Here is a 22,312-nt window from a genome sequence, read left to right on the forward strand (position 1 = left end):
TGTCAGTTTTATATTAACAAAGCTGAAATGAAAACCACTAATAAAAAAAGGAAGAGAAGATATTTTAAAAGACAGAGATTCAATGACCTATTAGACAACATATAGTATATGTGTATTTGAAATTCCAGGAGAATAGAAAATACATGGCAAAAAATATTTTTGAAAATATATCTATAAAAATTTCTCAAACATAAATGACCTTGAGATAAACTGAAAGGAAGATAAATGTAAACAAAACTATACCTACATATATCCTAGTAAAATTGCTAAAACTCAAAGACAAAGAAATTGTCTCAAATACTTGTAGGAAACCAATCGTAGAAAAAAATGCAAGACAGAAATCAAAGGGCCAACATCTTTATATGTTGTAAAAAATGCTAGCCAAAAATTCTAAACCCACAAAATTATCCCACAAAATATCCCACAAAAATAAAGGCAAACAATAACTTCTGGATGTGAATGAAAAATGGATTCATACAGTGTAAGAAATGCTAAAAGGAGTTCATTCTCTTCAGACTGGAGGGATATGACACAAGATGAAATTCTGAGCTATGGAAAGGAATGGAGAACACCAAAAATAGTAAGTATGTGGGTTAATAAAAGAGACTAAATTTTTTTTCTTCTCTTAATTTCTGTAGTACATAAGAACATTTAAGCAGAAATCATAACACTGTATGGTAGGTTGATAACATATTTAAATGTAACATATATGATAACAAGATAAAAGAGAAGGTCAAATGGTATTATAGTTGAAGAATCTTATTTTTTATGTGAAATGATGGAATTTCAAATCCAAGTGTCAAGTTAAGTGGTGATATCACAAGGATTATAACAACTAAACAACCAGTAAAATACAATGGAAAATGGTGTGTTTAAAAAGATATTAGGAAGTACCTTCTTAGCGCAGTAGGCAGTGCATCAGTCTCATAAAAAGATATTAGGAAAATAATTAGTTGGTAGATTTAGGCCAAGTATGTCAATAGTTAATAAGTATACACAGACTTAAAATCACCATTACAAGGCAAAATGTTCTTTTTTAAAATGAAATTTTAAGAAAAGAACAAGATTTGGCTATATAATTTTTAAAAGAAATTCATTTCAAATATGTCACAGCTAGATTAAACAGAAAAGTTATAGTATGCAAAAAACAAGCATAAGAAAGCTGAAGTCTGTTAAATAATAAAAATATTATTTTAAGTTAAAGAATAATATAAGGAGATAACAATAACACAATAATTTGTTACAATAATAATAGTAAATATCGAAATGACTAATAACTAGTTATTTTGCTACAAAACACATGAAGCAAAAATTCCATACTCATAATTTAGGATTTAAGTAGTCTTACTTCAATAATTTGTAGAATGAGATGACAAATCAGTAAGTATATAGAAGTTCTGATCACATTTATTAATCACCTTGAACTAAATGGAATTTCTCAAATATAAACCAAACAACTGCAGAATGTACATCACTTTAGGTGCAGAGTAAATGTTCACTGATATAGACCATATGATGGACTGCAACACAAATCACAATAAATTTCCAGAGATTTTATGTTTACAGATAATGTTATTCAACTGCAAGGAAATTCAGTAAGAAAGAAATAATGAATATTATATCCTTATTGGATCCATTATTTGCAAATATTTTCTCCCCTACAGTAGGTTTACCTGTCATTTTGTTGATGGTTTCCCTCATTGTGTAAAAACTTTTTATTTTGGTGTAGTCTCAATAGTTTTATTTTGCTTTTTGTTTCCCTTGCCAGAGAAGACATATTCTAGGAAAGTTTTTCTACAGCCAAAGTCAGAGAAATTACTGTCTATGTTTTCTTTTAAGAGTTTTTTGGTTGACTGGAATTAGCTTGGTGCAACCACTATGGAAAACAGTACAGAATGTCCTAAAAGTTAACAATAGAATTACCATAGTCTCACTAATTTCATTACTGGATATGACTCAAAGAAAACAAAGATATTAATTTGAAAAGATATATTCACTCCTTTGTTTACTGCAGTATTATTCACAATAGATAAGATATAGAACCAACCCAAGTGTCCACCTATAGATGAATGGATAGAGAAGACGCACACACACACACACACACACACACACAGTGGAATATTACTCAGCCATAAAAAAGAATGAGATCTTGCCATTTGTAACATCATGGGTGGACCTGGAGGTATAATGCAAAGTGAAGTAAGTCAGAGACAGACAAACACTATATGACTTCACTCATATGTGGAAAATAGGAAACAAAACAAATGAACAAAGAATCCAACAAACAAGAAAGCCAGACTCTTAAATAGAGAACAGATTGGTTGCCAGAGAAAAAGTAGGGGGTGGGTGAAATAGATAAAGGAGATTAAGAGTATACTTTTCTTGATAAGCACTGACTAATGTATAGAACTGATTGATCATTATATTGAACACCTGAAATTAGTATAGCACTGTTGATTATACTTTAATTTAAAAAAAAATCAATAATCAAGAAATATGTAAAAAAAGTCTTCAAATATTGGAAGGCAAATAGCATACTTCTAAATAATGCATGAGTTAATAAAGAAATTACAAATGAATTTGGAAAATGTTTTGAGCTGAATGATAATGAAAATACACTGTATCAAAATGTGTCAAAAGCAGGTTAAGAGTGCAGAAGAATACTTAACATCTTTAAATGCTTCTAGTAGTAATGAAGGTTGGTTTCTGCTCCGAGGTCTAGTTTTTAGGTTAAGATGCTAGAAAAAGATTACCAATCTAAAAGAAAGCAGAAGGAAGGAAATCTTATAGAACAGAGCTGGAATCAATGAAATGCAAAACAACAGGATAAAATAATATAACAAAAACTGGTAGTTTGAAAAATATAAGTAAAATTAATAAACTTCTAACAAGATGGATGAGGAAAATGAGAGAAAAAATATAAATTTCTAATAGCAAGAATAAAAGAGAGAATGTTATTATAGATAGTGCAGACATAAAAAGCACACAATTTTATGCTAATACATTTTAAAACTTAGATGAGAAATACTGTTTAACAAAACTAGCACAAAGGAAGTAGCAAATTTGAAGTAGACATTAAATAAATTGAATTTTTATGAAAAAAATTGAGTCCACAAAAAGTGAAAAAAATAAACCTCCTTGCTCAGTTTCACAGGCAAATTCTTTTAAGATGAATTTATTTAAGAAATAAGTAATACCAATTGTACACAAATTTTTATGAAATAATCACTTCCAACTCATTTTATGAGATTAGCAAAGCCTTATTAATGAAACCTAATTAAGTAGAAGAAGAAATAAAATTATAGACTCCCGTGAATACAGTTTAAAAATCCTTAATAAAAGATTAGCAAATCTTATCTGGCAAATAGGTAAAAACAAAAACAAAACCCCCCAAATGGTACTACAACATGAGTATAGAGCTAGGCTGGGCTTATCCTAGGAACGCACGTTTCTTCAAATAATCATAAAACAACGTAATTTATCATAAACACAAGATGAAGAAAAAATATAATCATTGTGATCAAATTTAAAAGCATTTGACAAAATTCAACATCTATTCAAGATTAGAAATCCCCAATTAAATAGATGGTGACTTTGTTTCTTTTAAAAACTTCAGTTTCGCATTATATATTTTGAGACTGTGCAATTAGTGTATATAAATTATAAATTTTCAAATGTTCCTATTGGATTATAATTTTTTAAAAAGATTTTATTTGTTTATTTGACAGACAGAGATCACAAGTAGGCAGAGAGGCAGGCAGAGAGAGAAAAGGGAAGCCGGCTCCCCACTGAGCAGAGAGCCCTATATTGGGCTCTATCCCAGGACCCTGGGAACCAAGCTGAAGGCAGAGGCTTTAACCTACGGAGCCACCCAGGCACCCTGGACTATAATTTCTAATGTAATAATAATTATGATTATAAAGTGCCTCTCTATCTCCAGTAATCGTTTTGGGCTTAAAGCCTACTTAGTCTGATATCAGCATAGCTATACTAGATTCTTTTGGATTTTTATTTATTTATATTGTGTGTATTTTTGTCCTTTATTTTTAACTTTGGTGCAGCCTGGTAATTTCAATTTGTGTCTCATATGCATTAGCTTTTTCTGGGGGGAGGGGTAAATCTAATCTAAAAATCTTTGCCATTTAATTGTAATATTGAGTTAGTTACCTTTAATTTAACTCTGTATATATTTAACTTAGTATCTATTATATACCACTTTCTATTCTTCTCATATTTTATTCTTCCCCAACTTATTTTTTTTTTTTTTTGAGATAGAGAAAGAGTGAACAAGGGGGTGGGGTAAGGGAAGAGGGAGAGGGGATCCCAAGCAGGCTCCATGCCCAGCACAGAGCCTGAACTCGCTGAGATCATGACATGAGCCGAAATCAAGAGTCCCACCCAAAATCAAGCCTCCCCACCAAAGCCACCTAGGTGCTCCCTCCCCCAACTTTTTCACCTTAGTTCAATTAATTATTTTTTTTTGCTATTCCACTTTTCTATCTAATAATTAATTAGTTTTATTTGTTTTCACAAATGTATTAGTAGAAATCCTAAAGACTGTAATGTGCATTCTTGATCTATGCAGAACAATATAAATTTGTATTTTTACTAATTTTCATATATTTCAAGAGCCTTAAAACACTAATTCTGTTAGTGTCCTCTTGCTTCTGCTTTGGCTTTCACATTTTAGTTTCCTATAGTTCAAATTTCATAAGTATACTATAATTATTGTTTTATATAACATTTATATAATTTGTTAGTTTAACTCACATATTAATGCTTACATGTTCTTCATTCCTCTTTGCATCTCTGGGCTTTTTTTTTTTTTAACCTCCAAGTTTTTTTTTTTTTTAAGATTTTATTTATTTATTTGACAGAGATCACAAGTAGGGAGAGAGAGAGGAGGAAGCAGGCCCCCTGCTGAGCAGAGAACTTGCCATGGGGCTCCATCCCAGGACCCTGGGATCATGACCCAAGCTAAAGGCAGAGTCTTTAACCCACTGAGCCACCCAGGCACTCCTTTACCTCCAAGTTTTGATTTAAATTCTAGCTAGTTAACATACAGTTATTAGTTTCAGGTGTAGAATTTAATGACTTATTACTTGCATACAATACCTGGTGCTTTTTCACTTGGTTATTGTCCTTTCTATTTCTACCTAAAGAATTTTCTTTTGCACAGGTCTGCTGGTGACAGATTCAGTTTCCATTTGTCTGAAAATGTCTTTATTTCATCTTATTTATTTTTAGCAAGGCACTTTTGCTAGATATAGAATTCTAGATTGTGAATTTTATTTTCCCTGCAATTTGAAGATACAAGTCCATTGTCTTTTTTATTAATTTTGTTAAAAATCAGCCCTCAGTCTTACTGTTCCTCACTTGAAGTAAAAAAAAAAAAAAAAAAAAATTCTTTAGCTGTTTTTGATTTTCTTTACTTTGAGCTAGATTTTACTATAATTCATCTAAATGTGTGGGGTTTTTGTTTATTTTTTTAACCTGCTTGATGTGTGCCAACTTTCAAGATTATCTCTCAGAATCTTTCGTTGGTTTTTGGAAAATTCATTGCCATCACCTCTCCAAATGATTCCCCATACGGTTTTCTTTTTTCCTTTCTTCTGTGATTCCCGTTGTACGTATAATAGGCTGTTTTTATGTTTTTATCACACCCTTTATCTTTTATGTTTCTGTCTCTTTGGGTTTTTTTACTTTGTTTTGTTTTTGGTATTACCTGGCCTTACTATGCTTCCACCTGGATACACAGTTAACAAGTGAGACTCTCCTGTTGTTAGGTTAATTCCACTTACTGATTTCTCAGTTCTAGAATTTCCATTTGCTTGTTTTTAATAGTTAATGAAATTCCCCATTTTATCACTTAAGTTCTTAAACCTATTAGTCCTTGTCCTTTCACTGTCTGCATCTGATAAATCTATTATCTGGATTCCTAAGTATGTGTTTCTTCTGTCTCTTGTCTCTGCTTTCATTCAGGTATTGTTTTTCCCTTGTGCCTTATTATTTTAAAATGAATATTGTCCATTATATATTAAAATTTAGAGAGATTATGTGAGACCTGGGATTACATTACCTTCTCCTAGAGAGGATTTACCTTTACTTTGTGTGGCTGACGAAGGACACTAACAATGCCAAACCAACTCAGTCTATGAGAGAGTAAGGTGGTTTAAAGAGGGTTTCAGTCCTTCTAAGACCAATTCTATTTCCATTTCACCCTTTCTTCCTTTGGAAGGGCGCTGCACGGTCCAACTGAAACCCTGCAGTGTTCATGACATCCCTTTCTCTTGTCCTGAAACCCAAGTGTTTATTCCTCCAGTAATGAGCCTTCTCAGCCTGCCAATCTCTTCGTGACTTTGGCACCGTTTCTCGAAGTATCAGTATTTGCTTGGGAGGTAGAAAATACCTTGAAATAAGCACCAGTGTCAAGAATAGGGTCACCACCATTTGGAATCTTGGCCCTTCCAACCCTCAGTTGCTCTCCAGTGACTTCAAACATATTTTATACATAAGCCTCCCCCTTTCCCTGCACCCTAATAGTTCTTGGGGGCAGGTGGTTTATATCCCATTGCCACATACAGAAATTCTCCCGAAACTGTTGACTCTTCCATTGGAGTTCTCATTTCATGTCTCCACTCAAAGTTCAGAAGTTTTCTGAGTCCATGGCAAATATTGAATCAGCTACAACTGTACCTATGTTGGTTGGCATATTACAATTCTCCGAAGTGCCTAGAACGCTGGAAACATCTCAGTACACGGCAACTCCATTCTTGTTATTTCTCAACTCAAAGAGCTTGAATCATTCTTGACTCCTCCTTTTCATTTATAGCCAACATCTTATCTCTCAATACAGTTTTTTAGGTCTGTCTTAAAATATATCCAAATTCTTAGCACTTCTGTCATCTGATCTAACCCCTTATTGTCTCTTGCCTCACTGTCTATAATAACTCCGGCTCTAGTTCCCTTGCTTCCCTTCCCTCTCTGTCACTGTCTGGTCGCATACCAGAGGGATCTTGGTAGAATTAAATTATTCATGCCTCCGTTTAACTTAAAATCATGTAATGACTCCCCATTACCCTCAGAATAAAAGTCAAAATCATTGCAATCGTCTATAAAGGCTTTCCCAGTATACACTCCTAATCACTTCCAACCTCTGAATTCACCTGCCGATTGCTCTCTGCTTCCACTGATTTGTCTTTCCAGTACTCTCCATGAAGACATTTGTATATATTTTCCTCCCTGTCTGTGAAAGTTTTCCTTTAGATATCATCACGGCTTTCTTCCTTACTCTTTTCCGTCTCTGCTCAGTATCTCCTGCTCCATAAGCCCTATTCACAGAAGAAAGGAACCAAGGGCTAATAGAGAAATATATGCTTAAACTTAATTTTCTGAAAATACAAATTGATAAAAGAATAAAACATCATTTATACATGAGTAAATAGATGGATAAATAAACTTTGATAACACCAACTGGATCTCTCATAAGTTGCTAATGGGAATAGAAATTAGCTGATCATTTTGGAAATAAATGTGACAATATCTAATAAAAACAAGTGATAATATACCTTTCATAAATTTTATTACCAAGTCCACAACCTAAAAAACTCTGCATGTATACAATGTATACATGTACACAGTGAGGAATGTGCTAGGATGTCTGTAGGACATTTGTTTTTAAAGATTTTATTTATTTATTTGACAGAAATCACAAGTAGGCAGAGAGGCAGGCAGAGAGAGAGGAAGGGAAGCAGGCCCCCTGCTGAGCAGAGAGCCCGATGTGGGACTCGATCCCAGGACCCTGAGATCATGACCTGAGCCGAAGGCAGCTGCTTAACCCACTGAGCCACCCAGGCATCCCGTCTGTAGGACATTTTAATGTAATCAAGAAAAACTACCCAAAAAATAACATTTATCAATAAAGGAAGGAATAAAAATCTTCTATTTTTATAATGTAATAAAGCAGTTAAAAGTAATGAATCATGTGTACATTGATCAATATATATACATCCCCGGAATATCACATGGAATAAAAAGCAAGTTACAAAAATGTCCATGTAATACGGCATTCTTGTCAATTTTAAAAACACTCAAAAATACCACATATAATGTATGCATACCTATAAAGCAAAAGTGTAGGGACATAGATAGGAAAGAAAAGCACCAACTTCAATATCATGGGATGTCTGGGAGGGAGGAAATACGGACGGAAGGATGACAATGCTTAAGTTGAATTTTGTACTATTTGGTTTCTAGAGAAAAAAAGAAATTAACAAATGGGCAAAATGTTTCCACTTGTTAAATCTGGATGAAGTGTTCTTGGGCCTGTGCTAGTACCTACTACCTAACACTTTTAAATGTGCATTTAACATTTTTAATATTAAAAAAAAATTAGACTAGAGGCAATGTGTATTTCATTTCCTTTCATATATGAATAAGATGAAATTATTTCAGGAGAGTATCTAGAGGAAGAGAAGGATGTGAGACTTTAAATAGTTCCTATAATATATGTGTTATTTATTTGTGTTTTTAAATTTTATTTATTTATGTATTTATTTATTTATTTTTACTTATTTGTTGATATTCCATAAACATGAACATTTTTTTTAAGATTTTATTTATTTATTTAACAGACAGAGATCACAAGTAGGCAGAGAAGCAGGCAGCAAGAGAAAAAGAGAGAGGCGGGGGAGAAAGCAGGCTCCCCAATGAGCAGAGAGCCCGATGCGGGGCTCGATCCCAAGACCCTGAGATCATGACCTGAGCCAAAGGCAGAGGCTTTAACCCACTGAGCCACCCAGATGCCCCATACATGAATATTTCTAACAAATAAAAATCAAGCATCGTTGAGTGGGTTTGCCTAAGAGGTAAGCTTAGCTAATGGCTTGAGCATTTACAGCGCCGGATGTGATGAGAAGCCTCATTAAGTTGTAAGACATTATAACTCAGGAATCCATCTATTTTTTTCCCCAGCTGAAAAAAGATCTACACCCTTGAAATGCATTAAAACATTAATTTCTACTTTGAGATCAGTTCCCAGCTTACCAAGTTAACCTCTCCCTCATTAGGGTTAAGCCAAAGGCAAGACCTAATTAAAGATTATATTCAGAAACTGATCAGAATATATAATCAGAAACTGATCTCTCTGTCTCGTCCATCCCCTACACATTACTGGGAAAAAAAGATCTGTTTCTAAAGGAAATGCCAAAACATTTTTTTGAGATGATATAGCATTTTGTGGAATCAAAAAACATTCCATTGGAAGATGGAGAAGAATCATGTTGTGTAAACTAGCTTACAAAATTCACCTGCATCGTAATGACTAACATTGTTTTCCTTGCACTGAGAATTTTTAAAGTATGGTTTTAAAAAATGTGTTCAAGATTTGCTCCAAATTAATGTAATTCATTTTCATAATAAAAAGCATGAAGGGACCTTAAATGTCTGGTACGTGCATTAATAGTTTTAGGAGAGAGATCTAAGGTCTAGAAAAAGTTGAAAGTCTAAGATTTCATAAGGTGCTGTGGTAAAATTTAAAGCCTCAAAGGATTAATCCCCTCCTTTTTGCTCTCTAGTTGCTTCAATTAATAAATCCAGGATTTTTTTTAACCTTATATACCTTTATTCTTTGTTATTTCACTGCTTCCAACACCTCAAAAAATTTAAAATTTTGTATTTCTATTGACAAATATCCATTTACCTTTAGGAATTTAATGTGTGCAGATAAAGAAGACATAGAATTTACTATGAGAACATGAACGAAATCTCTCCTTTTAATCTTATTAAAAAGAATCTTTGCTTTACCTTTCTATTTCTTCTCAAGAAAGAGAATTCATCACCACAATATGAAAAGATACATCCTAAGCACAATAGAAGTATGACTCTGAATATATGTATTTAATCATATATGAAGTATACTCATTTGGGGTTGTCAATTTAAGGTGTATAGTGTGTTAGATACATTTACATAGTGTAATATGGTGGCCGGTTACACTACAGTGTAATACATTGCCATTGTAATGGTATTTTTCAATTGCATACTTATGGTATGGAATAATTGTCCATATTCAATATGCTATACATTGGATAGATCTCTGTGGTTTAATCAATATTCATTACAAGTTTGTACCCTTAAAAACTGTCTTCTCCCTCCCATTCCCTGGTAACCATCATTTTACTGCTTTGGTTTTGTTTTGTTTTTCACAGGTTTGACTTTTCTAAGATTCCACATAGAAGTGCTATCAGGCAATACCTGTCTTTGTCTGACTTAATTGACTTGGCATACTGTGCTCAACGTCCATATATATTGCACCAAATGACAGAATATTCTTCTTTCTCATAGCTGACTGATATTCCATTGTGTATTTTTATTTATTTATTTATTTATTTTAAAGATTTTATTTATTTATTTGACAGAAAGACAGAGATCACAAGTAGGCAGAGAGGCAGGTAGAGAGAGAGGGAGAAGCAGACTCCCTGAGCTGAGCAGAGAGCCCGATGCAGGACTCGATCCCAGGACCCTGAGATCATGACCTGAGCTAAAGGCAGAGGCTTAACCCACTGAGCCACCCACGTGCCCCTTTATTTTTTTAATCTGTTAATCCTTTGGCAGGCATTTGGGTAAAAACCATGAATTTAAACCTTGGTGCTGTTACTCACTACTACTTACTAGTTCTCTGAATTCTCTACCTTCTCTGAATATCAGTTTCATTGCCTTCATGAAGATTATGTCTATTCTCTAGAAGAGTAAGATTGGTGAGATCCTACAAGAGAAAGCCCCTAAAATATCTGTACAATTCATGTTGACAGATTTCCAGAAAAGAAAACTCCTGCTTTATTGGTAGCTATAAAAATTTCCTTTTCTCTGTCATCAGACTTCTACATTGGACAAATTTATACATAAAATTATAATTTTTAAGCTGGGATTATTTTTGTTTTTCATATTCCTTTGTATTGACTAGAGGCCTTTCAGAAGTGAGTCAAGGTCATCCCTGGCCTTGGATAAAGGGTGGGCATAGCCTAAAACAAAAATCCCATCAAACATTTCAAGAAGGTTGACTTAAACATGTAATAGGGATAATGATCTGAAAATCCAAATGCTTTTTGTCTACAAACTCACACATATGACATAGAAAAAAAAATTTATGGCCTTCTAAATTATTTGTTTGAAAACCAAGACCCAAGTCTGGCAGATTTGGGGCATGGTTTATTAAGTAAATCACTAAATAGGGAATGGTAATAACCATTAATTAGAACCCTTTTGATGTGAAAATGTATTTTCATTTTATAGCTAAAAGTTGTGTAGTGCTAACTCTTTGCCAGGTACTTCTCTAAAGCTTCATATCTATTCACTTATTTCATCTCAAACAACCTAGGATGTAGAAGCCATTGTTCCCACATTACAAACAGTGGGAGTTCTCAAGGTCATGAGCTGTTAAGAAAAAGATTTGTAAGCAAGTAGTCTGACTCTATGGTCCTAATTACCACACTGGACTGTTACAACAATGTCTGTGGTTCCAAAATTATAGCTTCACCAACAGTGAAGAAAACAGGCCTGGGAAGACATCTAGAACCCAGGTTTAAGCAGGTTCTGTACTCTAGGTCAGGTTCCATGGGGGCAGGATAGGAACACAATGGACAAACGGAGCAGGGGAGTGTCTGAGAGCCCTCCTCCCAGTGCCACCAGAAATTGCCCTGCGTGTGATACCCCACGTGGGGAGCAGCTGATTCAAGTACAGAGGCAGTACCCCAAGATGATCTTGGGGGATTTTGTTCATACAAGTGGAATAAGAAAGGCATTGTATGTGGCAAGACTGTTCATCCAAACCAAGTAAGATGAACTATCCCCCTACTGAAGCCTCCATAAAATCCCATTTGCAAACTCACTTGTCCAGGCCATGTATTTCGATGGTGAATTATAAGTGCATGTTCCTCTTAGGATCTTATTTTCTATTTCTCAGCAGTAAGAAATAAGAGCCCCGTGTGTGCTCAAGGGGACTGCTTAACAGGTGTTAAAATGAGACGTTCTCCATCAAAACACACAAAAATTAGTACTCCTCGTGATGCCGCTGTTTCAGGAGTAGAGGGAAGGTGGATGCATACATAGGACGACAGGGATGTGTGAAGATTCTCAATCTCCACAGAGTCTGGAGGCAGATGCTACTTACAGAATGCTAGTGCTGGATTTCCAACATCTGATCTTCTAGGACATGTTACGAAACTGAAGGCAGCTGACGAATTCCAAGAAGGGTATTTTCTCTGTAAATTTATCATGTCTCAGGGCATTTCATTAGGTTTTAACAACCCCTCAACATACGTGTGAAAGTGGAAACTAAGAGAAAATTCTACCGTGAAGTTTCCAGCAGCGTCATTCCGACGGGTACACAAAGCACAAAGGAATTGTGTCATTGGGACCACGTGTCTCTACCATCAGCTCCATGACTAGCTTCCCTTCAATTTTATCTAGACGAGATCTGCTAAATGAACACAGAGCAGTGACAGCCAGGATAAAGACTTGCCTGTTGGCCTTGGCTGCGGGTGCACTTTATGTAAATTTCTCTAACATCTTTGTCTCATTTCAACTCTATCCATTTCAATGGCACTCCTTGATTGTTTTGCCCCTCTCAATCTGGGATAAAGTTTACGACTAATTTGTAGTGCCTGAAAGATGAACTAGGAACCAAGAAACACAGATTTCCCCTTTTAACACATGGGCCATAACTATATACACATCTATCTGTAGAGATATATCTTATTACTAGAACACCAAGGAAAGCATTCAGATCTTAACTGTTAATATATTCTTCCCAATATGAATGTAATTGAAGGTTATGTTTTCAACTGTTTGTGTCTGTCTGTCCATACAAAGAATAAAACAAAAGTAAAGCAATAATCTGTATACTTAAGGCAAGAAATTTTTGCTCAAAAGTCCACCAAATATTTTACTAAAAAAAAAAAAAATAGTAAAAGAGATCGTAAGAGATATAATGGAAATCGAATTCCTCACCCTTGCAAGTCTGTGTCTTTGTCACATGATGTTACTCAGCCATTAGCTTCAAGAAATTCCTAATTATGCTATAATGATATAAAAATTCTTGTGGCTTAAACTGCTGAGTGATTTGGAATCTCTTTACATTATCACTTTACTGATATACACATAAGTAATTTTTTTAAAATCTAGACTTTTTAGAAAAAGATTTTATTTATTTATTTGGCAGAGAGAGATCACAAGTAGGCAGAGAGGAAGGCGGAGAGAGATGAAGAAGCAGGCTCCCCGCCAAGCAGAGAGCCCGACAGGGGACTTGATCCCAGGACCCTGAGATCACGACCGGAGCTGAAGGCAGATGCTCAACCCACTGAGCCACCCAGGCACCCCACTAAATCTAGACTTTTTTATAGGATGCCATAATAAGTCTCTGAAGGAAAAATGGTTACTAGAAATAACTGTAGAGACCTATTTTAGCCAGCTTCTGAGCTACCCAAGGTAACAAACTTTCTAAGAGATGCTTTGTATTACCGCTTTAAACTTTTTTTTTTTTTTTTAACTACAGCTACAGGTTTTAAAGATTTCTTTGAAACAACTGAAGAGTGAACTTTAATTCATGTTTTTTAAACAAAGGTTATATGAGACTTACAGCAGTCTTACAAAAGAAGAGTATCAGCGAGAATTGCACATTACGCTCGGAGTGCAACTGACTTTCAAATTTCTCTACAGGTATTATTTCCCATGAATAGGAACAAAGAGCAAAAACAGTTAAAAAAGCATATTCAAATGTGTGCATAAAAAGGCATGGTAAATGAATACTGTTTAGTTTGCTGACATAATTACTTGAATGTAATTTTTATGAGTCGTAGAAATCTTGGCATTTTCACTGAACCAGATAATTAGACTCTGAATAGAACAGGGTCAGAATAATTAATACATCAAAACTAGATGAACTTTTTCTAATTATTTTTATTTAATCTCTATTATAATTATTGTTATACTCTGCTGAGCATGACTGCCTCATGTTCATAGATTTGAATGCAGTCTTATAGTTGCATCCTGGGACTTTGTGGAATATTAACAAACCGTGGCATGGAGAAATTAGAATGGTGTAGTTTCATGATGGAATTCTAAATTGGAATTTCATATTTTTCTATATAGTTGCACAAAATTTGTTCCATAATCGCAAAAATATGAATTTTAAAACAAAAGTCGACTTTTCTTTCGAGTTATACTTCTCCAAAGTTCAAGAAAAATTATTTTCACAGTTTTGTTTTGTTTTTTTCAAAGGCATATGTCATCAGCTATTCACGTGGAATTTTCTAGAAGGGAATGGCATGAAATTTTACATTATTTGAGATTTTACTATCATGGTAAATCTTAATCATTGAAGCAAATATATCAACAGACACAGTAAAGAGCGTTACCCATTATTATGAAAGACTTGGAAAGTTGTGTTAGAAAGTCATGGGGTAACCTTCCCATCATAGCTACCTCCATGTGCCAGATGTGTCTGGTATGCTCATGGAAATACAGAAAAATAAGCTACTCCAGCAAAGGAAACCAAGCTGATAGGATATTTTTAAATCTAAGGACTGAAAGATTATATAGGCTGGTTAATAAATGATTAGCCAATCTATGTCTTAATATCTGAAGTAGGAAAGCTATACTACAGAGAGGGCGAGTTCATCCAGAAAAATCACATCCAACAAAGACTGTAAACCAGCGTGCCAATGAGAAAGTCTGAGGCTTCTCTTAATTCTTAGTTGTCATTTCAAGGTTGTTAGGACCACCCTCTCCTGAACTTGCCATTATCTGTCTCCACTGTGTGAAAGTCTACGACTTTCTCTTGTCCAGGACTGAAAATGGACGGGCTCAAGGAATACTGTGCCCTCAGCTAGAAAGGAGGCAACAAGAATTAGAAAACTTCTGCAAAATCTTGAAAATAATCTATTCTGAGAATTTACAGAATACTTTAAATTCCCCAGGAACTAACTTATCTGCTAAGAAGGATAAGAGACACAGAATAGTTTTCTGCCATAACTTTTATGGAACCAAGCTATTTAAATGTTTGCCTGATCCTGGAATTTGACTGGGGCAGATATGTATCTCCAGAGAGAGCAGAAACAATAATTATGAGATTCTGAAAACACTAAGACAGAAAGCGATAGCCATTGAAGGGAGTAAAGCCCTTTGTACATAACAACAGTGGTAGATTTTACCTCATTCAAGGTTAAATAAAACCTCCAAAATAAAAGCAAAAAAAAAAAAATGGACTTTGAGCCATTGAAAGCAGTTTTTACTGAAGAAAGAATCTTTGTTGTAAATACGTCAAATAAACATAAAATGGAAAAAAATAAGAGAACAGGGCAAATGTTGAAATGTAAATGTTGCTGGCAAAGATATAAAAAGAATATGAGAGAGAAGCTATAATGATGGAAAAATTAAAGTTGGCTTCAGCTATAGTAGAGAGCATAATTGACACTATAGAAAAAGAAATCACGCATAAAGATGACAGCTTTCTAAAAATACAGAAAAGTAATACTAACTGGTCCTAGAGAGGAAAGAAAACAAAAATAAAATATGTGAATAATTCATCCACTGGGAAAGAACTAAAGCAAATGAAGCTAAACAGTCATTCATTAAGGGAACACTTTGCAGGAGTTAGTGAAAACGCGACACCAAGAGACATTACCTATGTACACGAGACAAAAAGTTCTCTAAAAACCTGTCCCCACAACACTCGTGAATGAAGGGACTTAGAATAAACTTGGCAAAGTTTCTGAATTTCAAGATTAAATGAAAAATTCCACAGCTACTTGGGCAAAAAGTAAAAGAAGTTACACCGGTTTCAGATTCTATTTAACTCAGAGTGCCAGGATATAATGTAACAATGAGAACAGAGTTTTGAGAGAAGGATACTGTGGTCCAAATATATTTTGACCACACACAAAGTAGTTAATGTGCTGAAATAACAGAATGACTTCCCTGCTTAGATCTGCAGAATTCAAAACATAAACCGTCCATGGATACATTCCTTGAAATTTTTACTTAAAAATAAACGTCAGCAGTGTGAAGATGAATAATATGAAAAGTTAAAGAATGAGATATTTGAATCAGAAATTACTGTGTTGTATAATGATAGTTATTAGTTTAAAGTGTACTTGTTTAAGGTTAGCAAAAAAAAACCCCACAGAGGCTCACATTGGAATAAGGCTGTATATATACTACTAACAGAAGTAGTAACATAATACCATGAATAATATAAGTAACAATATAATTCTTATTCCTAGTAGACATAAATTTTAGTCTTCCCCTTTTTTTAATGAATGTATTGTAAACTTTATATGAACAAATGTCACAGTCATCAAATAACTTTGCAATAGTTGGTTTCTTGGAAAACAGTTCAGAAGTCTGATTCTTATCTTATACTTTAATATGAATTAAAGTAAAACAAAGCTCAAAATTTATAAAATAAATATATCTTAGAAAAGATGAAAATATAAACCACAGTATTTCTGGTTCTGGAGCAGTCACAGAGCATTTAGGCAAAAACAGTAAAATTCACAAAGTGCAAAATTGCGAAATGAAATAGTGAAATGTTTCTTAGAAAAAACCCATAAACGTTTCTCTTACCGAAATCAATAAGGAGATATGTGGCATAGTTTTCATTAATAAAACAATGATATGCTGTAAATATTTTACCCAATGGCTCTGTATCATCTCTGACTAATCATTGTCATGACAGTGTTTCAATTGTGTTATTGAAAAAAATGACACAATTTAACAAATATTAAATAATATAGAAATTCCTTTGATTATAGGGTTTAAGATTTTTTATTTATTTATTTATTTGTCAGAGAGAGAGAGAGCGCAAGAGCGAGCACAGGCAGAGAGGCAGGCAGAGTCAGAGGGAGAAGCAGGCTCCCTGCGGAGCAAGGAGCCCGATGCGGGACTCGATCCCAGGACGCTGGGATCATGACCTGAGCCGAAGGCAGCTGCCCAACCAACTGAGCCACCCAGGCGTCCCATAGGGTTTATATATTCCCAGCATCACATTCAGAGTTACTGTAGTAATCTGATTTGGCATTTGCAGGAAGCCTCTTAGGTAAGTGCTATCCCTCTTTTCACTAATGAATAAATAGAAACAGAAATAATGCCATGCCATGAGAGTGTAAGTCACAGGAGTTAAGCAGAATTTGAACTCAGATCTAAGAACAAAATCAGCGTGCTTATTTCTGTGTATGCTGCTTTCTAGGTGTGTTACGCGCAGTGTAAGAAGAAGCTTTACCCGTGTCGTTCGTTCCTGTATCCCCTTAGCTAAGCACAGTGCCTGGCTTCTTGCAGGCACTCGGTGAATAATTGTTGCGCGCGGAATGTATATCCGTGAAAAACCGTATGAGAAACTGAGAAATATAATACTAAAACCAAATGGATACTTTATCCCAAGAAGGTTTTCGGTGGGTTCGGTGAAAAGATATGGAAATGTGGGATATGGACAGTACAGACACAACTGTAATATGAGGCAGATTTGTGAACATGCATCACTAGGTCCACTGAAATGGTGCCGTCTCAACAGGAAAGAGACCACAAGCACAGCTGGATGCGTGGGTCCCTCCTGCGAACTCTGCTTTCAACACGATTTCGTTCTTGAAGTATCCAATATGGTTTTTTTGGATACTCTTCCATTCTCATGTAGCTAAAATCAAGTACTCTCAGTCACCTAGGGTATGATGACAATATTAAAATTTCTGCTTAACTAAGAAGAATATGAGACTGGGGTGATCTATTTTACCGGTAAAATTAGTATGTTAGACAAGATTATTGGTAAGAAAAATGGGGATATATTCACTTAAAATCAAGGTAATCCAAAAGAACTGGTGGCTGCCCTGAACTATGTCAATACGAGGGAAACACTGATACACTCTTGAGCTTGTCCTCCTGCATAGCAGGCTAACAGCAATACTATAGTATTTAGCTATGGCGATGTATTTAAACCTTGTAGATATAAATTTAGGATATGACCATATAAGAGGCTTAAATATTCTGACTTAAGCTAAAGAATAAGTAAAAATAAATAATTGAAGGAAAATACCACCCAAAGAGAACAGATTCAGTCTTCTCGGAATTTTTAATACAGTAAATTTTTTCTTAAACCTGATTTTTTCTTCTCACTCTATAAACTTTTCTTCGTTTCTTCTACCCTATTTCTCTTATGATCTTCATTTTATTGAAAAAATCCATTTGCGCGTTTAAAAAAGAGAACCTGAAATTGTCCCTTAAAAGTCATCAAATTGGGTCATTTCTAGTAGAAAGAGTCCAGACACTTGTGAGTTGTAGAAAGTATCTGCAATTCTTATTTTTGTTAGTATTTTGTTGGCATTTTCGTATCATTCGACTGATCAATGCAGAAACACCTAGATTGGGGGAAAAAAATAGGCATACATTGTGGTATTTTCTTGCAGTCACACAACACCTGTATTTGTGACTATTCTTCTGTTGCCAATCTTCTGGTTGTTCATTCCGTTGCTTCAAATGCTTGATATGCTTCCTGGCATCTTAGTATTTTATCAGTGAGTATTAACTTAAAAGTGAGACAAGAAAACAGAGTCAAGAACCCGGGATCTCCACTTGGCAGCTCTTTTCCACTGGTGCTCACGTCTGAATTGTTGACTGTTCTTAAAATCATGGAAGGATTTCTGTGAACTTTTTAATGAGCTTCATTAAAAACATTTTTATTGATGTAGTTTGGAGACCTCTAGAGAAAGTGGACTTTGGGGAAGACTTGATTCAACACAGGGAATGAGAAAAGTGCTGCGAACAAATATTAACCAAGTGAAATAAGTATTAAGAAGGCAAAGCAAAAAGAGAGGCAAATTATGGTGCCTGTACATTTAATTGGACTGAGAATTTCCCTTTGGCAAGGCCTAGGGGACCATGAAGGGGGTGGGTGGAGAAAATTGGCTCGGCACTATAAACGCATGACGTGAATACCTATTTGTTAAATACTGTGAGAATGTGCCCTACTTTTATCATTTATTTCCATCAGAATTTAAAGTCCGACTTTAATCTCTGAAATATTTAATATTTAAAAACATAAAATACCCTGTACAATTTTTAAAAATCCAACCTCCTACTTTCTTCTCTGTTCTTAAAGAACTTCCCTAAAACGTTGTCTGGCACCATTCCCTTCCCTTGCTGGCGACCCGTGCCCCGGTAACCCGCACCCAACCCAGGATAACAGGATTGAGGAAATGTAACCCCTACGCGTCTCTTTTTTCTTTTTTTTCCAGTAAACAAAATAGGTTTTTGTTTTCCAACATATTCAGTCCCTAAAATTGATTTTTAATTTGAACAGTTCCCATAATTTCAACAGCCATTTGGAAATATTGCAAAATGATCCTCATTTTTATTTCAATAGCTTAGGAACCTGTCTAAAACCAAATAAATAATAGATGCACGGTACCTCACCCCGGGTACAAGATAGCCCTCAGTAAATGTTAACCCTCTTTCTCTTCCTCAGGACAGAGCAGAAAACGTGAAATATTTGTTATTTGAAGTTTAGTTGTTTGGAACTATTTTGAAGAATCACAAAGGTTTAAGCCAACAATGACTTCAAAACCTTTATCAAGACCTTATGACAAAAATATTGAATTTAAGTGTACTGTAGAGTTAGAAGTTTAAGGATTTTATTATATAGTTAAAATCTGTCTTTTTTTCCCAATAAAAATTTTTGTTTCACCTTTCGTTCAATAAAGGTGTCTCCCCTTCGCACCTAAGATTATCTATCAGTCATCCACCTACTTATTAATCATCATAGATTTCTGGGAATAGTAAGTTCAAGTTAATGGTCTCATGACTATTTCTGCAGTAAAATGCGTATATTCACAGTGTCCAGACTTGGTGAAAAAATATTTACTCACAGATATGACCAAGTTTGCGAAGTGTCTTTTTTTCTACCTGAAAATTTTGTAGGCTAGGGACAGATTAAAAGATCTTTATTAAAAATTGTACCGTATTTAAATATACAAGACAATTGATGAATGTGCATGCCATCCTTGCTCAGGGACCTTGCTAATCTTCTTTTAACATTCTAATTTTAGTATTTGCGCTGCTGTAGTGAGCACTGCATTTATTTTTAAGATATTAGGACATCAGAGTTCTCTCTGTATTATCTTCTTTTGGGAGGGAATTGGAGGTGTGTGTAGACAAGCCACAAAGTCACCATGTAGGCATAAATTTTAATATTCTACTCCAAAATGACTTATATCACATGCAACTGACGTTCAGCATTGTGTTTTAACTGACGCACACACAGATATGGGGAAATGCCACCTCATGCAAAATTTAGGTATGTTTGTATAGTAACAGCTCCCAAATTTCAATATCAAGCTACAAAACCACAGAGCCATGCTCTGAATTAGATGGTCCCAGCAGTCCTGAGCCCATCTAGCGTGTGTGAATGTATGTATATACAATTCAAGTTACCCTTCACTCCCTCTGTCTTTTATAGACTAACCACGTATCAAAAATTAAGAAGAGATTCTTGCCTCTAATGTTTCTGAAACACTGATATTTGTTTCCCCTGGAATCAGGAGATCTAGTTATCTCAGAAATTTTAAAGTCACGTGTCAGATGTAAGGTAAATAGATACTAATAAATAATTTGTCATGATTTCACTTTCCATTTCTTATTCCTTAAGATATTTATATAAAAGCTTTTTATTAACTTCCCCTGAAATACCTGAAGTTGAAACTTGAGACTCCACATTAAAAAATACAAAAAGTGGAATAGCAGGGTGTTATTCAAGTGTTTTGATCTGTAAGTCCGTATGTACAGTCAAGAGAGAGGATGCTGGTCCCCAGGGGAATTATGTTGGCTTGAATCATCTGTATATGCATGAACAATGCTGCAAATGTATCTTACTTCATACAAAGTTTGGTCAGTGCAACCTCAACTTTATAATATTCATTTATGTTATATATATATATATATATATATATATACACACACACACACACACACACACAAATAGATATTGTATATGCATGCAACATTTTATTTTTTTCATGGATACATTTTTATAATTTCAAAAAATGTTTTTTTCACATTCTTGGAATATTTTTTTTTAGCTGTTATTCAATTATGCATTTTGTATACTCGTATCGTATTCAGTAATAAAATTCTACCTATGTATTACTTCAAAATAAAAGAAAATAAATGGAAGGATAAAGGATATTTCAAGTACTTTGACTCTATTCACTTAGATCTGGCTGTGTCATGAAGCAGAAACAAGTTTTAGAAACTAGTTACTTCACAGTCTGGTTATCTGAGAGCACTAGGTCAATTTGCTTAGATTATCTCCAAATGTTAGTGAATTGTGCCATAGTTTTATGTGAGAATATGACAGATCTGTACAAAGATAGAAGACTGTCCTTCCCTGGTTCTTAAATATTTCTTTCCTCAAATGTGCTTCTTCTTCTTCTTTTTTTTTTGAAGTTGCCTTCTAACTATGGACTGTATATACAGATGTCTAGCCCATGTATGTGGAGTCGTTGTGGGAAGCAAACAAAATATAAATATAAGAAACCATCTTTAGTTTTGGTTTTTGCAGATCCACAAATATATATTACACTACCTATACAAAGTATATCTCTCCATTTAGTGACAAAATTTATTCACACAACATGAAAACTACTTTTTAAAATCGTAATTCCAAAAGTTCCTTTTATATCCTAACTTCTACCATTGAATAATATTTGCTTACTCAGCTACTGTTTCTGTGTTCAGAGAAATAAAAATAAGAAAATAAAAAAATAAAAAAATAAAATAAAAATTAAAAAAAAAGAAATTTTTAATTTCTTATTTTTCTGGTGCTTGCAAAATTCAAACCATATTACAAAATGCTCCAGAATTCCCATTCTGCTGTTTTCTGTTGCTGCTGTTGCTTTTCTGTAATATTTTCAACCATTTCAGCTTTCATCAAAGAGGTATAAAAGTAGTTTTAAAACCAAATAAAAACACATATTAAATTTCTTTAATAAAAATTGTTACCTCCCATAGATGCTAATTTGTACAGTTTACTTTTTAAGCTTTATTTATTTACTAAGAAAGGTACGACATGGTATAGGCTATGTTTCTCAGAATTGAAAAGAGGAATACCTAGGGAAATAAAGGTAATTACATTTATCGCTATTGATTCATGCCATATATGTATGAAAGAATTCATCTCTCTTCATTTTAACTTTACTAATACAGTCACCTTAAACCACTCATCAGAAAAGTAATCTGAGGTTTTTTCCATCCATATAACCAGCAAAGCTGTTC

General features: G+C 34.3%; 1 non-coding gene across 1 annotated transcript; it reads right to left on the reverse strand.

Moving 5' to 3' along the window:
• Positions 1-20,006: 20,006 nt before the first annotated feature.
• LOC131840046 (U6 spliceosomal RNA) lies at positions 20,007-20,112 on the reverse strand. Its single transcript, XR_009357161.1, has one exon. It is a non-coding gene; the product is annotated as a U6 spliceosomal RNA (small nuclear RNA).
• Between the last annotated feature and the right edge of the window lie 2,200 nt (positions 20,113-22,312).

The sequence above is a fragment of the Mustela lutreola genome, chromosome 8, assembly GCF_030435805.1.
Source record: "Mustela lutreola isolate mMusLut2 chromosome 8, mMusLut2.pri, whole genome shotgun sequence".
Lineage (NCBI taxonomy): Eukaryota > Metazoa > Chordata > Mammalia > Carnivora > Mustelidae > Mustela > Mustela lutreola.